Source organism: Macrotis lagotis, chromosome X (assembly GCF_037893015.1).
Source record: "Macrotis lagotis isolate mMagLag1 chromosome X, bilby.v1.9.chrom.fasta, whole genome shotgun sequence".
Taxonomy (NCBI): Eukaryota; Metazoa; Chordata; class Mammalia; order Peramelemorphia; family Peramelidae; genus Macrotis; species Macrotis lagotis.
In genome coordinates this window covers 682,131,525-682,155,369 of record NC_133666.1, presented here as the reverse complement: position 1 = coordinate 682,155,369, position 23,845 = coordinate 682,131,525, and the positions used below count along the sequence as shown (strand labels likewise).

General features: G+C 49.2%; 1 protein-coding gene across 4 annotated transcripts in view; it reads left to right on the top strand.

Moving 5' to 3' along the window:
- PXN (paxillin) overlaps positions 1 to 23,845 on the top strand; it is a 49,691-nt gene that overhangs the window by 4,961 nt on the left and 20,885 nt on the right. Inside the window, exon 1 of one of the 4 annotated variants that reach the window (XM_074205998.1) lies at positions 767 to 876. The exons of the other annotated variants lie outside the window; for them this stretch is intronic. The gene's annotated coding sequence lies outside the window, so the exon portion shown is untranslated. Of the gene's footprint in view, positions 1 to 766; positions 877 to 23,845 lie in introns of those variants that run through there. 4 annotated transcript variants of the gene reach the window in all.

The window sequence follows — 23,845 nt, the reverse complement described above, 5'->3', positions numbered from 1 at the left end:
ATCCCACCTCCAGCTTGTGCTGTCACTGGACGAGCTTCTTTGTTGATTTTAGCCTCAGTTTCCTCATCTGCAAAATGAGGATAATCATTACTTGTAGCCGTGGGTGTTAGCCCTAGTGTTGAACTCATGGGATGACGTGGACAGAGATCTCCCAGGATAAGTACATAGATGCACAGATAGAGATCTAGAAGCACCCTGTAAGACCTTCTGGTCTAGCTCCTTCATTTATAGATAGTGAGATTTGAATTCGGGTCTTCCTGACTCCCAAGACCAGGTCTCTGGCTGCACTCTGTCGTATTTGGAGGAGATATCCCAGTCAGTCCCTTTGAGTAGGACTCAGATCCATTTGAGTGATCCTTGTACCTTGGGCTCCAGGGAGATGATTTTAGCCTATGAAGTGCTTTTAAAGCTTTCTAGACATAGGAGCTGATCCTTTTCCTGGTCCTTCCTGGGCAAGGGTGACTGTGGACTGGCCCTCTGCCTTTGGTGGTAGGGGAGATCTCTGGGACTGGTCAGTCTGGTGTGATCTGGAGCCAGGCTGGTTGTAGGCTGGGAGCCTGGGCCGAGGGGGAGGGAGGAGGAATGCCTGTCCTTTCACGTCATGCACAGCCTTATCAGGGGCCAGCTGAGCACCCCCGGGGGTGAGAGGGAGGTGGGGGCCAGAGCGGCCCAAGGCTGGAGAAGATTCCGGCCAGGCCATCCACTGCTCTAGGACCTGGAGACCCGACCCTCCCAGCCCCGTCCCCAGGGGCTGTTTATGCTGAGTCAGAGCTGTGCCACTTGGCACCCTCCCATGGGGCCAGCTTGCCCTCCCTGGCATCAGGCGCCGTGCTTTGGGAGGGAGGCCCTGCCAGCCCCCCTGGCTTCTAGAGAGAGGTGAGTGCCCTGGCTGACCGCTCCCAAGAGAATGGGGTGTTGCCTAAGGCTTCCTCTCTGCCGGACCCCGGGATCTCCTGGCTGGCCACGTGGTGGGGGTTGTGGGGCCTTGCCAGCAAGTCCCTTGGGGAGTGTCATGGGTTCCTCTCTGTTGGCCGACACGGGAAGCAGGCGTCGTGTGCTTGGGGGGTGGGTGGGAAGGGGGTGCTGGGAGGAAGCTTTGTGTCATTCTTGGCCGGCTCTCAGGTAATTGTTTTAATGAAATGGAATGCAGCTAATTCAGAGCTTAACTTGGCAGAAGCAGCCGCCCATGTTTGCCTTGCTTGTGTTTTTGGAGGGGGGGCGGTGGATTCGTTTCCAGCTGTTTGGAGTAGTGGAATTCAAGATGAGTGAGTCTAGAAGAGAGGTGGGCGGCCGCCCTGGGGAAGACCTCCGAGGAGGAGGGAGAGGAGGAGACATGGGACCCTTCAGTGGCTGACCAGCTCCCTGCTTGCCATACCCACCCTTCTGGGCTCTGAGCATCCTTCAAGGAGAACCAATAAGTCAGACCCCACCTGAAGCCTGATACTTGTCACCCACTGTGATGGTGGTGATGAGGATGAGGTCATCGGCCTTGCTCTCCCTTTCAAACCTTTAGGTCTCCCCATTGCCTGTCCCTATTGCCTGTTCAGGGCCTCCCTGAACCTGTGTCCTTGGCTGGTTTGCTTCCTTCCTTCCTACTCAGTAAATCCTCCCTCGTCCCCTTCATCTGATTCAGATTTCTACTTCTTTTCATTTTTCTTGTTGCCTTTTCCCACCCTTGAAGTATCCTTCCACTTTTGCCAACTTCTTTACTCCCCTATCTGACTTCTTTTCTCGGGCTCATTTCTTGTTGCCAGGGGCTCAAGTCATGGGTGCCCCTGCTTCATCAGTCGCTTTCCTTGTCAGTCAGACAAACACTATGACCTCTTATACTTCCCTTCTCAATGCCTGGCTCCTAATTTTCTTTGGAAAATGTTGCAACTGCAACAGGAGCAGGAGGAGGGTATCTGGGCTGGAAAACCAGTCTCTGAAGTCAAAGATCTGGGTTCTAGTTTTGCTTCTGATACCTGATAGCTGTGTGACAAGGCCACCTGCCCAGCCAGGACCTTATTGCTTCTCACCTGTTCTAACTGTGCCAGCCCCTCCTCAGTCTCCCTTTTTCTCTCCCTACCCATCCTCTGGGTAGCTCCCAAAGGGATTGATTGGTTCAAAGTGCCCTCCTGACTGTCCATCAGCCCTGGTGACACTTTCTCACCTCTTGGCTAAAATGCTGGCTTCTCAGCTTAGCACTTCAGTCCCTTCCTCTCACTCCTTCCTTCCGACTTACTGCATGTTGTTTCCCTTCTATTTGAAAAAATAAATTATTGACACTTAAAAAAACAACTCCATCTTTCACTTTCCAGTGAGGGTCCCTCCCTCATAGAATTTTCCTTTCTTGCATCAGACAAAACAAAGCGATATATTGTCCTTGTCCACCTTATTCTTTGCCACTTTTTGGCCAAATGGTGGGAAGCAGGCTTTACAATCAGCCCTTTGAAGTCAGAAGCGGGCACACAAATTTTCCATCTCTGCAAGACTAACTGCCCCAAGCTCAACACCTTTCATTGGTTGCCACCAAGCCTCAGCGCAGGCCAAGCCCCTTCTCGGGCCCCTCCTCCACCCCCAGTGGCCTGTCTCTTCATTTCCTCCAATTTCTGGAAAACCCCTTTCTGGTCCCCCGGCTGCCGGCCTTCTCTCCCTCCTCAGATGACCTTGGATGTATTTATCAGCTCAACTAGAAGTTCCTATGTAGCCACTGGGTGCAGGCACCATTACAAATGACTTGTTGAACTGAATTCCAAGAGGACTCTGTTCTCTGACCTTGTCCTAAGGGGCTTCAGAGATCATTTGCTGGTGGTGATTCACTGTTAGGTCTCCCTGAGGCTTTCCCCACTTCCTTTGTGTAGTCCTGCTTAGCCTCTCCCCAGGTCATGAAGTGGCCTTCCTTCTGTCCATGGGCCCACAGCCTTCTTCTTTGGAGAAATAGGGGCTAAAAAGCCAACTCTGTCCAAATGCTTTTTTTGCCTGGGCCCAGTGTGCCTGTCCAGAGGCTGGAGTGCAATCAGCATGCTTTGTGGAAATAGGAATACCCGGGTTGTTGTAGGGAGAGGTGCCATAGATAGAGGAGGAGGAGGAGGAGGAGGAGGAGGAGGAGGAGGGTGGAGAACTCCTTGTATGGAAATTCCCTCCAGTCCTTGCAGATTGCAACTTCTTGGTCTTAAGACATTGCCCAGAGTCCCATGGCCAGGACCAGTGGGAGTCAGACTGGTCCAGTGCCTGGCTTGTGGATGGCAGCTTGTCATTTTGAATCCAGGTCTTCCCAACCGCGGGACCTACTCTGTCCACTATTCCAAGCCGCATCCTTTTTTCTCCCCTTCTTCCCATTTGGAGCTATATCTATCTGCTTGTCCCTGTTGATTCTCTGTAAATAGTAACTCCCTGTTTCTTATTCCGTTATTTCTATATTTTATTTGTTCCCCAGCTCATAGGCTAATGCTTTCTGCATAAAGTAAACCTTCAGTAGATATTTCATTCATTCATTTCTGTTTAGAGTCATTGATTTATTTGGCAGTTTGTGATTACCTAAAGGAAATAGGGTTCAATGAATTTAGGCAGGGGTCACTCAAACAGAAACAAAGCGGTCTGGCCTCAAGATACTTACATCCATTCTCTTGGGAGATTAAGCTTTGGGAAGAGAGGTGTGTGGATTTGGAGGAAAACTGAGATGGGAGAGGTCCCAGAAGTGGTCTTGGAATAACCAGGAACTCTGTCCACTTAGAGAGGCTGGGAGCAGAGCCGGACAGGGGCCTCAGCTGTAAAAGGCAAGGACCTGGCAGCCTCCAAGGTCTGACCTGATGACTGCGGGGTGGTTGTGGGGGGGTGGAGTGAGAGGAATGTGACAAGGCTGACTGGACTTGAGGCCTTTCCTGTTCTGATGTTGTCCGGGTGGTGCAGGGCTTACAGATCCCAGAGCCTGGGAGCTCCAGGGACCCTCGGGGCATCTAGTCCAGCCCAGACCTGAAGGGAATCCATCCCCTCATCACCATCAGGGAAGCCTCTCAGGATGTCCCCTTCCACTGTGGGACAGCTCTCACTGTGAGGAGGATTCTTCTCTCCCACCTTCTCCCCCACCCCATGCCATCCCACCCGTAGATGACTTCTACCCCTTCTTGCTGTTAGTTCTGCTGTCCTTGGCCCTGGCTCTCCTGGATTGGAGTGGGACCACTTAGGGACATATACTTGCCTACCTGGACATATCTAGAAGTGCTCTCATTATAGCTTTTTCCTAGGTCCTGCTTCCTGGAATCTTCATTCTCCTCTTCCTCCTCCTCCCTTTCTTCCTCCTTTTTCTCTTCTCTTTCTCTTTTTCCTCCTCTTCCTCCTCCTCCTCCTTTCCTCCCTCCTTCTCCTCCTCCACCTCACTCACTCTGTAGTTACTTAATAGCATACATCCGTGAGGTAGATTGGACTGGTGTAAGGTGAGAGGACATTCAGTATGAACATCAGACTGCTTCCCCCGGAGGCAGGGGGCTCCTGGTCTGGAGGGCTTTGGCTCCTTGGAATCCTGTTGCCATTGGTTGTCTTTGCAGCTGTTTCATGTGGGTGTCCCCAGAGTCTTCTGAAGGTGATGCTCTTTTATGGCTCCCATTTTACAGATGAGGGACTTGGGACCCAGAGAGAAGAGATCTGCTTCTGGTGTCCTGCCAGGGAACACCAGACAGGGCTTGGAACCCAGCTCTTTAATACCCAGGACCAGTCTGCTTGGGACACCCTCACAGTCCCCATGGACTGATTGTTTGGCCCTCAGTGACATCCAGTCCAACCAAGGCCTATTAAGCACCTTTGGGTGCAGGGGGGATTAGCCAAGGGGTCAAGTGCTTCAGGTTTGGGAGAAATACTTGGAGATCCTTTAACAGTGATTCGCAGGAGGTTCACTCTAAGCATAGCATGAGAAGGAACCTCTGCCAGGAAATGCAGGACACTGGCCACACTGCCGAGGGGAGAGGCCAAGCCTGCCCCTCACACAAGCCAGGGGTCTGAGAAAGGCTGGTCGGATCTGGAGAGACACCCGTCAGAGCCCGGGACAGCAGAGATCAACAGGCAGCCCACTGCAGCCCTGGGGTAGTCCTGGGATCGAACTCCTCTTGCCTCTCGAGGCCAGAGTGCCTCTCTGTCTGGTGTGTTCAAGGAGGACTGGTCCTCTGGTGTGTGGGCCACCAAGCCCTTCAGGGCTGCTCCTCCGCCTTTGGGGTCCACCCTCACCCAGCTCTCAACCCATGAGTTTAAGAAGTTGTAGCATGTACAGTGGCCACACTCCAGGAAAACCATCTTGGTGGATGGGCTGAACCAAGTGTAGGGCCTTGGACCCACTAATGGGTTAGGGAGATGTCTGCTCCAAGCTGGTGGCCACGAAGGCATCGAAGAGGCCTGGGTCATCCACATCTTCCCAGGCTGTCACCAGTCGCCCTGACTTTTGTCCTGCCACTGGATTCTGAATATCCTGGGAGGGAGAGTAAGGCTGATGACTCTGAGAAAGCTGAACCCAGGTCCCCATGAGTCAAGATGTTTTGAGGGATGTCATTGACCCTCTTTGAAAAGGAAGGATAGTCAGTGAGAACACAGCATTAGTCTGGTTGGACGAAGACTAGGCATCCACTCCCTTTGCCTCCTCCCACACTGGCTTTTATTTTTTGGCTACCCAGAAGCTCTGTCTGCTGCTTAGTCCCCAAAATCAATTAAGTCTGGATGGAGGAAGGTTTCAGCATTTTTTAAAGAAGAGCTTACTTCGACTACCTGGGGATAGACGTTCCCCTTAGGACAGGAGGACAGAGCCAGGTCCATTCTAAACTGGATTAGGAGCTGATAGGACCCTGGGGAGTCATCACTTCATTATTAAAAAGCCCTTTAAATGTGGAAGACGTAGAATTGTGGAATTTGATCTGGAAGGGACCTCAGAGGTCAGTAAGCCCTGTCTCCTTACCTTATGTACGAGGAACTTATGGCAAGTGACTTGCCCAAGGTCACCTAGGTGTAGTAGCTGTTTGAGGAAGGGTTTGAACTTGGGCCTAGTGTTTCTGTAACCAACACCAGAGGGGACCTTAGAACAGGCAGCCTTAGAGAAAGGGAGATTGGCTTCTTGGGGAACCATTGAACAATGATGACGATGAAGGGAAGGGGGAAGCAGATTCTGAAAACAGATTTCAGGTTTGGATTAAAATTATAATTAGAAAAGATATGTCTGTGGTGCTTTAAAGATTGCAAGACTCCACGGATCTTGTCTCATTTCATCCTCACTATGATCCTGGGTCTTTTGAGCTCCATTTTGCAGTTAGGGAAACTGAGCCTCAGAGATATGGAAGGACTTGATCGGTGCCTGGACACGAGAGCAGGAGAGGAGGCCTTGGCCTCAGGTCCTCTTGACCTGGTTCGCCACATTAATGCCTGCTGATTCCTTTGTATCCTTGCGTAGCATAGTCTGGCATACAGTAGGTGCTCAATAAATGCTTGTCAGCTGTCCCGAGCATGGTCTTCTAGAGTCTTCTTGGAGACCTCTGGCTGGTGGGGCACTCATTACTTCCTTTGGTTCTGCTCTCACAGTGACGTCTAACCTCGCTTCCTGCCCCTTCCTGGAGGAGGGGAGGAAAGGGGAGAAAGAACAGTCTCTAAAGGCTTTTTGTTGGCCTGGTGGATCCGAGGCAACCTCAGGGGCCCCAGAGACTGGGGTAAGGGATGGGGAGCAGTCTCAGGAGTGGTTAGGATCTACTACACTGCCTATCCCCATCTCACAGACCTCAAGACTGTTGTTACCATTCACCTGGCTCATGTCCCTCTGCCCTAGAGACCCTCAGAGTCTCACAGCTCGAAGTCTATTCCCTGAAGACAAATCCCGGACAAATGGCCATCTAGCCTCTGGAGTGTCCTTTAGGGATGGGGAGCTCACTACCATCTCAGAAATCCCATCCTACTTGCATGGCTCTCCTAAGTGGAGATGTTACGGGTGTGTTCACCTGTTCAGGAATCCAGAACTCCTGGCTATGGACTGTTCCCATTCTCCTGAAAGAGGCTCTGGGTTTTCCTCAGTTAAAGACCCTATCCTTGCCCCTTCCCTTCCTCCTCTCTAAGGAGGCGACTTGATCTATTTGCTTCAACAGATGTTCATTAGGGGTCTGCTCACAGTTAGGCACAAGAATACAGATTAGTAAATGTATCCTCATCTTCCCTCCCTCAGTTCCATCCTTCCCTCCTCCTCCCCCTGCTTCCCTCCTTTCTCCTTGCTTTCCCTCCCCCCTTTCCTCTCTGCCACCCTCCCACTTGAATCTTGGGGTGACCTGAGCCTCCTGGGATAGCTCTGTGGTTCAGCGTGTCCTTGACAGCTGGCAGCAATTGATCAGGAAGATGATTGGCTGAAAGTGCAAGAAGCATCTTGTCTGTCTTCTGGGACCTGAAAGGCTTGTGTTTCCTTCCTGATCTGAGTGTTCCTGAGACCACCTTGCCCTCACCTGCCCTCCAGGTCAGGGGAGGAGCGTGAATCGAGAGCTAGAGAAGGGACCTGAAAGATCCCTCTGAGTTGGGTTTTTGTAATGGGAAATTGTTCATTATGATGAAATTAAAGTGTGGACATAACCTCCCCTTAAAACCCTTAACAGCAATTCTCTGGCAGCATAATTAAATTCTAATTGAAAATGACTGGGATAAACTACTGCATCATTTCCCTCTGGGTAAGCAGAAATTTAATGACTTGTTCTCTTTTAAAGATTTGTATTGATATCTTTCATTTTGCTATCACTTTCATTTCCAAATGTTCGCTTCTGATCTCTCCTCCCCAGAGAGCCATCCCTTATTACAGAGGGGGGGGGGAGAGAGAGAGAGAGAGAGAGAGAGAGAGAGAGAGCAATAAATACATAGAGAATATTCAATTGAATATTTTCCCTACTTCTCTAAACAGTGAATTTCAGAAATAGTGAGTCTGAGTATTATTTTTCATTCCATAAAGGCAGGGGCTAAGAGACAACTTGGTGGTGCAGTGGATAGATCACTGGCCCTGGAGTGGGGAGGATCTGAGTTCAAATCTGGCCTCAGACACTTCATAATTATGAAGTGTGACCTTGGATAAGTCACTTAACCCCTTTGTCCAGTAGTTTAAAATCCAGGGTTCTTCCCATCACACCAAGATGTCCCTCAATCTTGATAGGCACCAGAAGAATTTGTGTGTGTGGGGTTTCTTAAAGGAAGTTAGCTTACATAGTAGGAAAGATGCTTCCTAGGTGTTAGACTTATGGAGGGCATGGCCCTTTATCTCCCCAAGTCACTGAGCACAGCACCTTCATTTCTTGGAATCAGAGATTAGTAAATGATGCTGATGATGCTGCTGCTGCTGATGATGATGTTTGTCCTTCATTCTCGAAGAAGACCTTGATATGCCAGGACAAGCAAATGAATTAGCCTTGAATGAGGGTATCTGTGCTAGGGCCCTAGCCTCACTGTCTCCTCCGGAGCCATCTGGGTGCGAGGCAGTCAGGATGAAGTGACTTATCCAAAATCACCCAGCTTGTAAGCGTCTGAGGTCCTATTGGAACTCAGGTCCTTCTGACTTCAGGGCCGATGCTCTACCCACTGTGCCACCAGTTGCCCTGGTTAGCGAACAGTGCTGTGAATGAAGGTATGGATACATGGCCCATGGTGAGGACCAGAGAAGTAACTGGAGGGCTCTGCCTTATTTTAGAAAGGACATTGGTTGCAGCATCTTTTAATGGAATGAGAACTGGATTGGGAGTCAGGAGCTGGGTTCAAATTCCGGCTCTGCACTGTCTGTGTGGCGCGGCCCTCCCCCCACTCCCAGACTGAGTTATGTCAGGCAGCTCTCCTTTGCCTTTCTTTAGATCTAGCGCTTTGCACTCAGTAGGCTCTTAATAAATGTTTATTGAAAGGCAATAACCATCAAAATAAAGTGGTTGGGATCTGAAAATGAGTCCAATTAAAATAAAGGGCTTTGGTTGTAGACGTTGGCCCCCAGGCTCACTCCTCCTCTGATTCGAGGATCAGATGATGTAGCAGCTGAAAGCTGGGCAGTGGCCAGAGGAAGGTCTCTTGAATCTGGGCCCCATGAGAATCGGCTGGAGGAGCTGAGCTTGGAGGGGCCGGGAGGGCAGTCTGGTCTTGTGGAGGGGACTGCTGGTCTTGGCCTGCTTGGTCCTGCATTGGGGGGAGGATGAGGCAGGTTTGAATTTGGGGGCTCAGCCTGCAGGGCTCATGAAGCAGCCTCCTGGCTTGCTGGGGGGGGCGTGTGCTCAACCAGGTTCCAAGGGGAGTTGGGGGACCGGGAAGGAGGCTGGCCTGGCTGAGCAGAGGGGATCTGCCTGCCGCTGTGGCAGGAAGGACCTGGTTCCTTTGATAACAGACTTGGCCGGGAGCCCCTCTTCCTGTCCCACAGGGCCATGGAAGGGAGTGAAGCTGGCAGGCTTTCCTAAGAGCCCGGGGAGGTCATCCATGGGGAATACAGCCCATTGGGATCTGAGAGCTCCGGCAGAGGCCAGAGTGGGTAGAGAGAAAGACCACTTTCTACATCAGGGTCATTCCCCAACCTGTTCCCTAAGGGACCTGGGTGCACAAGGAAAAGCTCCGAGAGCTCCCCATGGAGTGGTCCAGTCTGGGCCCCTCCGTCTGCCCTCTCTCCCTGAGGCGGCAGCACACTCCTAGGCCGGGCGTGTGACTCTCCCCAGATCACCCAGATGAGAAGTGGTAGAGGATGGCTTCAGGCTGGGGTGGCCAGGGACTCGTCTTGGCTGGGTGACCCTAGCCAGGTTGTTTTAGGGCGCTGGGCTACGCCCAGTCTTTCCTACTCCAATTTGTATCAATAAAGGAAGTTTCCACACCAGGAGAAAGTCCCTGCCCTCACCCACCTCAGCAGCTAGCTCAAAGCTTTTGAAAATGCACTGAGAACTTCCCCAACCGCTCTGCAAGAGCAGGGAGGGTCAGTACAAAAAGAGGTTTGTTGCAATGAAAACTGCCGCCCAGAGGTGGCCAGGTTAAGCCCAAGTTCTGGATTTTAATAAAACCCTATCTGTAAAAAACAGCCCACGGCTTCCAATGAGAGGATTTGGATGGGGGTCTCCTGAAGTCCCTCCCTCTACTGATGCAGATGGAAGTGAAGGCACTTTGTGAAGTGAAGTGAAGGCAGTTTCCCCTGTGACTTCTGTTCTGAGGACTTAAGCAGATTCAAATCAATTTTGTTTCTTCTGAAATAGGCCTGTTTGGGGGTCAGAGAAGTGTGTGGGAGTAGGTGAGACTCGATTCCAGCCCCCTAGCCTTAGCCCTTAGCCCAGGAAGCTAGTGGATCTGCTCAGTGCTTAACAGTCATCTCATTACAAGGCTAGGGGAGGTGCCGTGATCGGTCCAGTTTTACAGCAAAGGATACTGAGGCAAACAGGCTCTTTGACCTGAGCAGGGTCGCACAGTTATAAGAAAGCTGGATTTGAACTCAGGTCTTCCTGACTTCAGGTCTAGTGCTCTATCCCGATCCTCCTTGAGGCCTTGTAGGACCGTCTAGTTTTAAATCTATGTTTCTCTGATCCCAGTACAGCTTCAGCTGTGATGTCCTGAGTCCCATGGGCCAGACCTCTGGGGGTGAGACCAGAGAGGAGTCTTGGGTTCAGTTCGGTCCCTCTCTTGCCCTTGCACCTGTTGCCCTGAGCTCTTGGATGGGTGGGAGTGGGGGTCACCTCTAGATTCACAGCAGAGCAGACAGCCCAGAACCACGCCTGAGGCCCCCCCCCCACTGTTCTGGGTCATACGTCTTATCTACACTGTCCCCTCTGCCCACATTGGTGTGCCTGGGCCTTTTGTCTTGTCTACGCTGTCCCTTCTGCCCCCATCAGTGTGCCTGGGCCTTTCATCTTGTATATGCTGTCCCTTCTGCCCCCAGTGGTGTGCCTGGGTCTTTTGTCTTGTTTATGCTGCCCCCCTGTACTCAGGACTTTTGTCTAAGCTGCCCCCTTTGACCCCATCTGTGTGCCTAGAACTTTTGTCTTGTTTACACTGCCCCCTTTGCCCCCAGTGGTGTGCCCAGGCCTTTCGTCTTGTCTATGCTGCCCTCTCTGCCCCCATCAACGTGCCTAGGACTTTTGCCTATGCTGCCCCCTTTGCCCCCATTGGTGTGCCTAGAACTTTTGTCTACGCTGCCCCCTTTGCCCCCAGTGGTGTGTCCGGGCCTTTTGTCTTGTCTACGCCGCCCTCTCTTCCCCCATTGCTTGTCCCCCCATCAGTGAGCCTCGTTCTCAGTGACTTTTTGAACTTGCTTTCTGGGTGGGGACTGTTTTCAAGCCCAGAGAGAAAGAACAGAGCGGTTTCTTGGGGTTACTGTTCACGCCCTGTGGCTGTTCAACCGTTGCTTCCCAGAATTTAGGGGATGAGTCTAGATGGAGCTCTGCCAGGGTCAGGCTGCTCGTCTGGAAAGACCCCCAAGAGGGACGTCCTGCCGTCCGGTGCTTGATGCCAGACAGCCTGGGCTCATCCCCTCTGCCGAGGTGTGAGGTCCCGTCAGTTGGGAAAGCCTTTCTGGAACCTGCCTCTCTTTTTTCCCCTTTTCTGTCATGGAATATCATCAGCCCCACGTGGAGCTCTGCTTCTGGGACTGCGTGCCACTGCTTAGGAAAGAGGTTGACAAACTGGGGAGTCCAGAGAAGGGCCTCCTGGCAGGAGGACGAGGGAAAGGGACTGGGGATGGATAACTTGGAGGAAGAAAAGTCCCGGGAGAATGAGGCTGATCCATAAGAGCTGGCGGCCCTCTTGACTTCTCTGTCAGCCTCGATTGATCAGAAGATGAGTATTTGATGGGCAGAAATGAAAGGGCTTCTCCTGCATCTGCTTGGCTGGAGGGGAGCTGCCCCTTATCGCAGGAGGTCTTCAGGCAGAGGCTGGATGACCTCATTTGTTAAGGATGTTGGTGGGAGGAGATTCCTGTTTAGATACAAGTTGGATGAGATGGTTTCTGGGGTCTCTTCCAGCTTGGTGATTCAGAAAGAGAGAGGGCCTGACTCGGCCCCTCCTTCCTAAGGGTGCCCGTAGTTTTCAGGAGATGTGATGGTTATCTTCATTTGATTGAGAAAGGAGCAGGGTTTCTGCAGAAAAGGTGAGACTTGGTTGAGGATGTGATTTTTCCCCTAAGCCTGGTCTTTCTTCCCTCTCTGCTATTGTTCATGAGCAGAGGGAGCCCACTGCCACTTCTTTCCTCACCCTCGGACACCAGCTGGGAGATACGACTGAGGCAGCTTGTCCCACCCCTGTCCACACAGAGGGCATCGGCTTCGGCCTCAACACGAATGTCAAGGCTGGCAGCACCTTTCCCAAGGGAGCCTGGATTTGTCAAAAGCTCCACCAATCTCTTGAGTCTCTGCCTTCCCCCAACTTTTTTTGAGTCTTTCTATTTTAGTTTTAAAGGCAGAAAATAGAATGGAATGGTTTCATGGTTGATGAAATTTGGTTCTAGCCTTCTGATTGATCAATTGATTGATTGGTTGATATGATGATGATGATGATGATGTTTGTGGGACAGGGGGTTAAGTGACTTGCCCAAGGTCACACAGCTAAGTAAGGGTTAAATGTTTGAGGCCGAATTTGAACTCAGGTCCTCCTGACTCCAGGGCTACTGAGTCACCTTTCTGCCCCGTTATTGATTTATAAAAGTGGGGGAGAATGCATGGGCAAGAGCTTGGAGGTGGGAATAGCACCTAGAGCAGTAACATTGGCCGTCCCTTCTGTATTCTCCTCTTTGAACCTCACAACAATTGTGAGATGAGGAGTGCAGGTTATTTTGCCCATTTTGCAGATGAGGAAATTGAGGCTGAGAGAGCAAATATCATTGACTCTGGGTGGAAGAGGCAGGACTTGAACCTGGGCCTTCCAGACTTCCAGGCTGGTAGAAAGGAGCCTGGATTTTCCTACTGACACCAGGGTGGGAGGGCTGGGTCAGCTTTTGGTCACCTTGAGAATGGTCAGGCTGGGTCACAGCTCCCCAGCAAGGTGTGAGTGTGTCCTGCCTGCAAAGGCATCTTTCCTGGCACTTTGCTGCTGTGGTTAGCAGCCAGGTTCTGGGGTCTGTCTCTCCTACAGACACTTCCCCTGTGGCCTCGGGGGCAGGGCCTCTTTGATCTTTGTCTTCCTCTTCGGCCGTGCACATGGACACTTCATCCTTCCTGCTAGAGTAGAGTGCTAGAGTGCCGTTCGGCCTTCTGGGGTTCATCAGACCTGCGGGTCCCCCTCCAAACCCGGCAGCCGTTCAGATGTATATAAATTGTGCATTCTCTTAGAATCGTCTCAGCAGATCTTCCCAACTGTATAGCAGGTGTGATTATTGTCCCCATTTAACAGCTGAGGAAACTGAGGGGGAGAGAGGGAAAGGTTCTCAGGAAGTTGTTTGAGGGGAGACCTGATCTCCAATCCAGCTCCAAGCCCAAGGACTGCCGTCCATCTGCTCCCAGGCCACCTGAAGGCAGAGACCAGGGGTAGCCAGGAAGACCTGAGTTCAAATCTGGTTGTGTAACTCCAGGCAAATTGCTTATCTGTAGTTGGCCTCAGTTTCCTTATCTGTAAAATGAAGCTCTTAACAGCCCCCACCTCCCAAGTAAGGAGGTCCAGTGAGATAATTGTGAGGAACCAATGAGATCCTTCTTAAAGCGCTTCCCCCAGGGCCGGCTCAGTGAGACAGCTTGGGTGTCAGTCCTCTTTTCTGGGCCCTAGTCCATGACTGTTTCCCTGGCACCTTGTTCACCCATGCTTGGGTCCTGCCAAGTATCCCCAGCCAGGCTTAGGGCCCCAGGGAGGCTCTGGATGAGGTTGGGTCTGGAAAATCCTACCCCCCCCCCTTCCCTTCTTCTGTGGTTTCTCTGTGTGACTCTGGTTAGCCAAAGAAAGCCGTGAGGGTTTTGGCCCCAAGCTCTCTCCCTCATCGCCTCCAGCCCAGGGTGGCCCGGCCAGCCTGGCAAGAGGCAACCACCACTTCCACCCCCAGAGGCCTTGGGTCAGCCAGGCCTGCTCCACTCAGGGAAAGGAAAGCTGGCCCTGGGAAGTCCACTAGGGGAGGTGCTGGCAGCTCTCAGCTCCCGATCTAGGCTGGGTGGAGGGTCTGTAGGGACCCCCCAGCTGTCATCCAGCCCCACCAGCCATGGGGCCGCTGGGGCCTCGGCAGCTGTCTCCTACCTAGCTCAAATCAGGAAGGAAGTGGAGGATGGCTGTGGCGCAGTAGGCCAGCCCTTTCCAGGCAGTGACTTCTGAGAATCCATGTTGGGAGGGGGTGCAAGATCCTGCTTGTCCCCTCCCCTCTCTGACTCTGTCCTGACTGCTGAATGTGGCCCCAGGCCCGGATGTTTCTCGATTACTTGGGCCACATCTTCCTTCCTCCTGAGGGTAGCAGTGGTAATGATGATGGTAAGGGGATAATATTGGTGATGCCTCCCCTTCTTATCACCCTGAGGTTAGAAGGACAAGTGTTATCCCCATTTTATAAGTGGAATAACAGACTCTCTGGCAAGTTAAATAACCTCTCCTGGGTCCCAGAGGGTGGTGGTGTTGGTCAGTCTTCAGTCATATCCAACTCTGTGGCCCCATCAGGGGTTTTCTTGGCAGAGACACTGAACTGGTCTGCCCTTTCCTTCTCTGGCTCATTAGACAGATGTGGACCCCGAGAGTGGGGTGGACTTGTGCAGAGGTCCACAGCTGGGCAGTATCTGAGACTGGGCTTGACCTGGGGTCCTCCTGGACTTGCTGAACAGCCTCGCTGGGAACTTTTGGCTGCCTCCCTTGGAACAGAGGAAATGAGTTGGAGAAAAACATCCTGTATGGGGACCAGGTCCGACAGTGTGCTGACCGTGTATGCGACATTCTGAGACTTCATTTTGCAGGAGAAACTGAGGCCTCACTTGGGATCAGGTGTCTGAGCTTTAGGCTCATAGAAATGTTTTAGAGCTGGAATGAACCTCAAAAGTCAGAACTCCAGTCTCGCATTTTTTTCTTCAGCTTTTATTCATTTTTATGGATAGTGAAACTGAGGCCCAGAGAGGGCTGTGACCTTTTTGAGTGTTCAGAGCCAGGATTCCCATCACGTGGGGAGTTTGGTACCTGAGGCTGCGAGGCCTCTAGGGGCCAGGAGGTCCTTCACTTCCTGGCTGCTTAAATAGCCTTTACTTTCACACCACCCTCCATGCTTTGTTTGTCAGCCTCTCGCCACTGTCTCCTTGGGGTGACCATTCAGGTCGCAGTATGGGCAGGTAGAGGCTGGGACCTGGCTTTGGAAACCTTGGGGTGAGTCACCCTGCTTAGATGAGGAGAGAGGGGCTGGTGGCATGAGGAGGGTCTGCAGGGTTGATAGACCCCAGTATGGGCAGAGGAGCAGAAGAATAAGAAGGAAAAGGAAAAAAGCAGGTCAGAAGAGGCAGAGAGGGGAGGAGGAGGAGAAGACAGGAGATGGTAGCTCCTTCCAGGGAAGGTCTTTGTGATGATCTAGCTCAGAGACCCCGATGTGAGAAGGGCCAGCAAGCCTCCCCTCTTGGTGAAGACCTTCAGTGAGGAGCAGTCCTGCAGCCTCCTGGGAAGCCTAGCTAAAGTTGGGGATAACACTTGTCCTTCTAACCTCAGGAGACTTGGGGTGGCTAGGTGGCACAGTGGATAGAGCACCAGCCCTGGAGTCAGGAGGACCTGAGTTCAAATGTGACCTCAGACACTTAATAATGACCTAGCTGTGTGGCCTTGGGCAAGACACTTAACCCCATTGCCTTGCAAAAAACCCCCAAAACCCAAAGTAGTGAGTCTAAATCATCCTCCCCACCCCCCTTGTACCCGTTGCTTCCAGTTCTGCCCAAGCAGACCCAGGCCGCTCCTTCTTACACATGTTAACTTGTTAGCTCTTTGGGCACCTCTCTTACAGTTCTTCTAAATTTTCTTTGAGACACTTTTCATGTGTTGTGAATGGAGGCTCTTTACTGCCTCAATTGCCTTTCTTTGGTTCCTCTTCCATTTAGGGTCATAGATTTAGGGTTCTTTAGAGGTCATCAAGTTCAGTCCCCTCCCTCAATTTTGTCAATGAGGAAACTGAGGCAGCTGGGTTATTGTAGTGGATAGAGTTAGGAAGACCTGTGTTCAAATTTGACCTCAGACACTTGTTAGTTGGGTGACCCTAGCAAGTCACTTCATCTATGTCTGCCTCAGTTTCCTCAACTGTAAAATGAGGATATCAGTACCTTCTTCGCAGGGTTGTGAGAATCAAATGAGATATTTGTAAAGTTCTCCATGTAGTGTCTAGCACACAATTGTTGAAGAGGACCCTGACATCAGGGAAGTGATGCCAGGACAAGCATATGGATAGGATTGGAGTGAGGGGGCACTGGGCTAAATCACCAGTCTCATCATCTAGAGCCATCTGAGTCCAGTGGCCAGATCTGAATCAGGATGACTGGAGATGACCCTTGATTTGAGAAAGTCAGGGTGAAGTGACTTTCTCAGGGTCACACAGCTAGTAAGTATCAAGTGTCTGAGGCTGGATTCAAACTCCTGTCATCCTGACTCCAAGGGCTGAGCAAGAAAGAAATGAAACAAAGAATGGCCTCTTTTGCCTAGCCAACAAATAAATAAATAAATAAATCAACAAATAAATGAATGAATGAATGAATGAATAAATAAATAAATGAAACAGCCTGGGAGGGAAAGACCCTCTGGATTTCTGGCCAAGACAGAAATAATCACTATTTATTGTTCACTCTGAGCAGCCTGGACCCAGACAGTGACCAGATCTGGGACCTATTGTTGACTAGTCTAGGCGAGGGTGGTCCTTAAGAAAGAAATCTAGCCTGGAAACCCCAAGATACCAAGAGTGCTTTTGCCCAACATTTAGAACACAGGAGGGCAGCCTCAGACACTTAATAATTACCTAGCTGTGTGACCTTGGGCAAGTCACTTAACCCCATTGCCTTCAATAAATAAAATTAAAAAGAAAAAAGAACATAGGAGGGGCAATCTAGCTGCTTGTTCTGTATTCCTTACTTCCCTTCCTCCAGATCTTCTCATGATGATTAACTGTCTCTGCTTCCCAGGGGCGGGGTGCTCACTGGGGAAGAGAGAAAGGGGGAAGGGGGAAGTCCAGAGCTGGGGGGGATCTTAGCAGACATCCTGCCCCAGTCCCTCATTTTACAGATGAAGAAGCTGAGGCAGACAGGATGACGGGACTTGCCCAGGGGCACACAGTGGGTAAGATAGGATTTTAACTTGAGACTTCCTGACTATCCTCCAGCTGTGTGACCCCGGGCAAAGTTACATAACCATTCTTTGACTCAATTTCCTTATCTATAAAAAGAGATACCAGCCCTGCTTCCTAGGATTCTTATGAAGAACAAATGAGTGCATTTGTATAAAAGACTTTGTAGACTTTAAGACACCATATACATGTTAACTATTTTTGTTATTATTATCCTGATTTTTACAGGTGAGGAAACTAAGGCCCAGGGATGCCCCCAGGTTAACATGAATTAGGAAGTGTCTTAGATGAGTTTTTAACTGGAGTCTTTTTTTTTTAAGGTTTTTGCAAGGCTAACGGGTTTAAGTGGCTTACCCAAAGCCACACAGCTAGATAATTAAGTGTCTGAGACAGGATTTGAACCCAGGTACTCCTGACTCCAAGGCTGGTGCTTTATCCATTATGCCACCTAGCCACCCCAGACTGGAGTCTTCTTGAACCCCAAGTTCCTCGATCACTGAGGTCCTGTTGATACCATCTGGTTAGGACCTTGCATCAAAAGAAAGGTGCTCATCTTTTTCCCATTCAAGGACACAGGATCCCCTTGCCTTCCTCACTGTGCCTTTTTTTTAAAAATTTTTTTTTATTCTTTTTTTTAGGTTTTTACAAGGCAAATGGGGTTAAGTGGCTTGCCCAAGGCCACACAGCTAGGTAATTATTAAGTGTCTGAGACCGGATTTGAACCCAGGTACTCCTGCCTCCAGGGCCGGTGCTTTATCCACTAGGACACCTAGCCGCCCCCCATCACTGTGCCTCTTAAACTGTATGATTTTCCCCATCTCGGGTGTCTTTGCTGCCTTGTCCTGGGGGATCCTGGAGCCCGTAGCCAAGAAGACCTCCAGACTGGGGCTGGGGATCCTTTTAGATGCCATGAATGACTGGGGCAGAGTCAGCCTCCTATTCTTAGCACAACCCAAAGCCTGTGACTCAACCAGCACCCACCGATCCCTGCCTCTGCTCCCCTCAGTTGTTCCTAATAGATCTTCCCTAAGTGGATGATGGTGTGACTTGAAGACAGGAAGGCTTGGCTTCACCCACTGCCTCTGATACTTACCAGTGGTGTTTACCCTTCTCAGCTTCAGTTTCCCCCTCTGTAAAACACAGCTAATCATAGCTGGAGTACCAATGTCTGGAGTTGTTTTGAGGCTTGAATGAGTGACTGTATACTGAGTGTGTGGTAGTGTCTACCTTTCCAACTTGATGACCCATTACCCACCTTCGTGAACTTCTCTTCTCCACACTGGTCTTTTCCTAATATATGGCACCATCTTTAAGCCTGAAGTGTCATTGAGAGATACTTTAGAGGACAGGAGATGAGAAAATTCTCAGGTATAATATGGGGGCAGGGGTAAGGAAGCCTGTTAGTTTTGAGGCAAGGGCTTTAACTTGGGCTCTGTGACTGAATTTTACAGGACCTATGTTCTTAAGTGGGGAAAAACCAGAATCTTGATTTTCACGATCTTCCAACTGAAATTTAACATTTCTTTCAATTATCTAAAAACATGATGTGACAGGATGTCTGCAGGCTTCACCAGATTGCCAGAGAGAACCCATGGTACCAAAAACATGAAGAATCCCTAATCCAAGGGGAGGAAGGGGGGAGGAGTAGGAGCCAGTGTTGACTTAAAATGTCATTGAGAAATGTTTAACAAAATAAACAAAAATACAATATAACATAGATACTGTGAATTTGTAGTTTTCTAAGTCAATATAGGGCCTACAAGTATCATTTCTGTTTGTGTTTGAGGCCAGTGGTTTAGGCACTCTAGGAATATTTTGTTTGTTTTTGCAAAGTGACTTGCCCAAAGTCACACAGCTAGGCTATTGTTATCTGAGATTGAATCTGAACTCAGATCCTCCTGACTCCAGGGCCTGTGCTCTATCCATTGCGCCACCTAGTTACCCCCTCACTCTTTAAGTTTAGTGAGGGAATGAAGAGATAAAAGGAGTGATGTCAGTAGGGGAAGGGGGCCTCAGGATGGTCTCTGGGTGGCTTGGGGATGAAGGAGTACTTCAGCCAGGATGGGCAGGCCTGGGAAAGGGGGGAGACTGGCTGGCAAGACGGCATCTTGATTTTATAGCCTGTGGGTAGCGATAAAAAAATGGCAGCTGGTTTGAGCAGTGTACTAGTAAAGGTTCACAAACTGAATTGTGGAGGGTTTTCAGAAGAGCATGGCGCCAAAATCACAGAGACAGGCTTGGAAGCCCATGTGAAGGTCACATCCTTGGAGGGGACCAACATGGTTGGGGCCCTGGAGTCAGAGTCACAAAGCTTTGGATTTAAATCCTTCCAGAGACACTGACCCCTAGTCACATCATCTCTTTGGGACTCAGTTTCCTCACCTGTAAAATGAGAGAACCTATAAGGGCATCCTTAGAACTGAATCATCAATCCCAACACCTTATTGTGGTGACCTGGCATGATGGAAGGGAAGAAGGGAGACGCAGGGGAGGAGGCTCTTGTGGGGGGTGGGGAGGAAAGCAGATCCTCAGTGGGAATCTGAGAACATCTGAGACACATTGCAAAAAGATGCATTGATAGTAATGGGGAGTGGTAGGGAGGAGCAAGAAGGGGGCAGTCGGGAAGGGAGGCTGCCTCAGGGCAAGGGCCCAGAGCTTGGGAATGGACAAATGCTGATGGCAGCATCTGGCTAGGAGCCCTGGAGGGCACCAGGGAACCTCCTGCACTGGCCAGGACAAAAGATGCAGGTGGACTTGGCTCCATTTTACAGGTAAGGATGATGAGGCTTACCCAGCAGACATGCCTTCCCAAAGGGTCAGCTGGGTGGCACAGTGGACAGAGAACCAGCCCTGGAGTCAGGAAAATCTGAGTTCAAATCCAACTCCAGACACCTAACAATTACCCAACTGTGTGACCTTGGGCAAGTCACTTAACCCCATTGCCTAAAATAGTTTTAAAAAAAGAAAGAAATGCCTTCCTATGGTCTCAGGGGTCAGTGGCAGAGGCCCAATATGAGCTCAGGCCTTCCTGACCCCTTAACTCTTTGAGGAAATCCAACCTCCCCCTCCCACTCTTTATTTTTTTAAGAAAGATTTTATTTATTTTGAGTTTTAAAGTTTTCCCCCATTCTTGCTTCCTTCCCCCACCACCCACAGAAGGCATTCTGTTAGTGTTTACATTTGGTTCCATGTTATACATTGATCTCAGTTGAATGTGATGAGAGAGAAATCATATCCTTAAGGAAGAAAAGTAAAGTATGAGATATGGCAAAATTACATCTAACAGGTTTTGTTTTTTTTTTTCCCTAAATTGAAGGTATTAGTTTTTGGTCTTTGTTGGGATTCTCCTTTGCAGACAGCCTCAAATTGTCCCTGATTGTTGCACTGATGGAATGAGTGAATCCATCAAGGCTGATCATCGCCCCCATGTTGCTGTTAGGGTGTACAGTGTTCTTCTGGTTCTGCTCATCTCGCTCGGCATCAGTTCATGCAAATCCCCCCCAGGCTTCCCTGAATTCCCATCCCTCCTGGTTTCTGATAGAACAATAGTGTTCCATGACCTACATATATCACAGTTTGCTAAGCCATTCCCCAATTGAAGGACATTTACTGGATTTCCAATTCTTTGCCACCACAAACAGGGCTGCTATAAATATTTTTGTACAAGTGATGTTTTTACCATTTTCATCATCTCTTCAGGGTATAGACCCAGGAGTGGTATTGCTGGATCTAAGGGTATGCACCCCCCCCTTTCTAAAGGGACTTAATTACTTGTTATCTAGTGTGAAAATTATGTAACAATTTGTGTTCTTAGATGGTGGTTGGTGTTCCCTCCACCCCTTCCTGCCTTCTTTCCTCCTTTCCTCTCCCTTACTCTCCCTCCCTCCTAAATTCCCTCTCTCCCTCCCTCCCCCCTCCCTCCCTCCCTCCCTTCCTCTCTCTGTCCCTCCTTGCTCAGCTCAGGGGCTGCCTCCTCTTTGAAGCCGTCCCTGCTGCTTTTCCCAGCTCTCTCCCCCTGTGCTTCTCATCTCCTCATCACCTCCTCCTTAGAACAGTGTCTTCTCAGCTCCTAGAATGTTTGCTAAAATAATCTGTATGATGGGGGTTTGGGTGTGTGGTCCTTAAGAAGCTCTCTCTTCAGTTATGGGGAGGGGGTCTGTCCTGCAAGTCTGGGATATCTGGGGAGGGGGTAGATTACAAGGAATATTGTAATGAAGGAGGACCTGCCATGAACTGGGGGAACGTATCACCCTTGAGGTCAGTCCCAATTCTGCCGAATACTTGGCTCAGATTTCCTTTTGTCTCTGATTGGCACTGAGAGTCCTTCAGCCCTTGGGCCTCATCTGTAACAGGGAAGGGATTGGACTCAATAATCCTTCCATCCTAGGGCTATGAAGAATCTGGTTGGGATAACAGGATCACACATTTAGGACCAGATAGGACCTCTTTTAGCTCATCTCATTTTACAGATGTATGAGGTCACATAACAGTAACAGAGCTGGGATTCAAAATCAGGTCCCTTGATTCCATATCCAGTTCTCTCTGGTGTCCTGAGGTCCTTCTCTCTCAACCAGGACCTCTTCATCGTCACTAGTGACAAGAGAGATTCTGCTGTCTGTCCTGGGGCCCCTCGTTTATCCCTTCCCTTGGGGAAGGCAGAGGATCCTGCCTAGGATCTGGCTCCCTGGATGCCAGAGTGCCCTCAAAAGTGGGCCGAGGGATTGGTCACTTAAATATCACATAAATGGGATGTATACGTGCCCATGAGAAGGGTTTGGTCCTTTTTACAGTGGAGGAAATTGAGGCAGACAGAGGTGAAATGATTAAGTCAAGGAGAAGGTACCACCAGGAGCTCCCAGAAACAGAATGATAACGATAATGATGATGGTGGTGGTCATAAGGGCTGTCAATTCCTTGGTACATAGCTCTCTTGATAGATCATCACATCAGTCCTGAGACGTAGGCGCTGCTATTATTCCCATTTCACAGATGAGGATTTTTTTTTTTGTTAAAAATTTTATATTTTTTTCCCAATCACAAACACATGGAAAGTGCAGAGACAAAAGTTAATCTATGTGATATCTTTGCATACTTTTATAAACAAGACAAATTAGAACAGAAAACACATTCAAAATTTAACCTGATTAAATATTTAGTTCAGTCCTGAGCATTTGATATTTAATACAGTATAGATAAAGCAATAGCAGGGAAAAAAAGATTTTAAAAACTGATTTGTAGTCTACAAAATTCGGCTAACTTTTGTTCATTTGGCTAATAATAACAATAACAATAATAATAATAATATTGTTCTTGTACCTGTAATACTTAGATTCTGATATGCAAAACTGTAATACCATACTGATAATTGAAACATGAGATCTAAATATTATATTCGTTATATCCCTTCAAGAGTAAATTCTACTTTTTCAATACTTGTAAGATTAAAATTCATATTTATCCATTTTTGATCAATTGACTATCTTTTTATCACTGTGAAATAATTTGGGTTAGTACAAAAATAACAAAATTGTTAAAGCTGCCCACAAATATGTATGTAACACTATGGCTGATTTTTAAAGTGAGGGAAAAGGAATGTGTTAAAAATGTTTGTCTTTTATTGTAAAATGAGTAAATCTTTAGAAATATTTTTAAAAATCTTGATCTTGGCCACACCTATTAACAATTAGCCTGAGATAATTTTTGCTCTTTATCACTCCTCCAAATCTTTCATATTTTAATCATAGATAATTCACAGCTAAAATGGGAGGATTCATAAAGCTGAAATGATGCAATACGGCCTCTTTTATGTCAGATATTTTAAATGGCCAGAACTGAACTATATTAAACAGAACATAAATAAGACTATAAATAAATGATGAAAATAAAATCATACAGCATAACTACACATCATTTTAAACACATTTTATAGAATCAGAATAAGAAGCTGAAAACAGATGACCTTCATTTATCCTCAAATTAAATGAACTTCAGAACTTTTGCAGTTCACATTTGACCTTATAGGATGAATGGTATTTATTTTTGTTGGTTTTCATTTTTAAGATACACTTTAAAAAAGCAGAATTAAGTGAGCAACCTTGTAAAATCTTAATTCACTTATTTATTCAAAGCAATCTAGTTGTATCTTTTTTTATGACCAATTTGCATCACTTTGCTTTGAATGCACTGGTACATCAATACACAGATGAGGATGTTGAGGGTCACTCAGATAGTCCAAGGCGAGATTTGAACCCTGGGCTTCCTGACTCTGGGATTCACTCTTCTGTCCCTGGGCCAGACTGCCTCTCTCAGAGGTGACCTGTTCCTTCCAGCCTCGACTGATGCCCACTGGTTGCCCAGGGTGGGGCTGGGGGCTGGCAGAGCTGTACCTCCGTATCAGCTTTTAATGGGTCACAGAGCCTCCTTTGCCTGGGGAGCAGCTGGTTATCAGGATAAATATACCCGGCTCCCCATTCCTGGGTAGTTACTCAGCATATCCAAGGGCCCTGTGGGGGATTGGGTTACCTCCTCCACTCTTGCACTGGGGGAGGGGATCACAGGCTTTGGGGCGGGGTGGGGGGAGGGGGGACTTGGTGTGCGCCTCTCTGCCTCTGTCTTGATTCCTAATCTGGAAGAGTGTAGCCAGAGGCCTTGCAGTGAGGCGGCCTGACA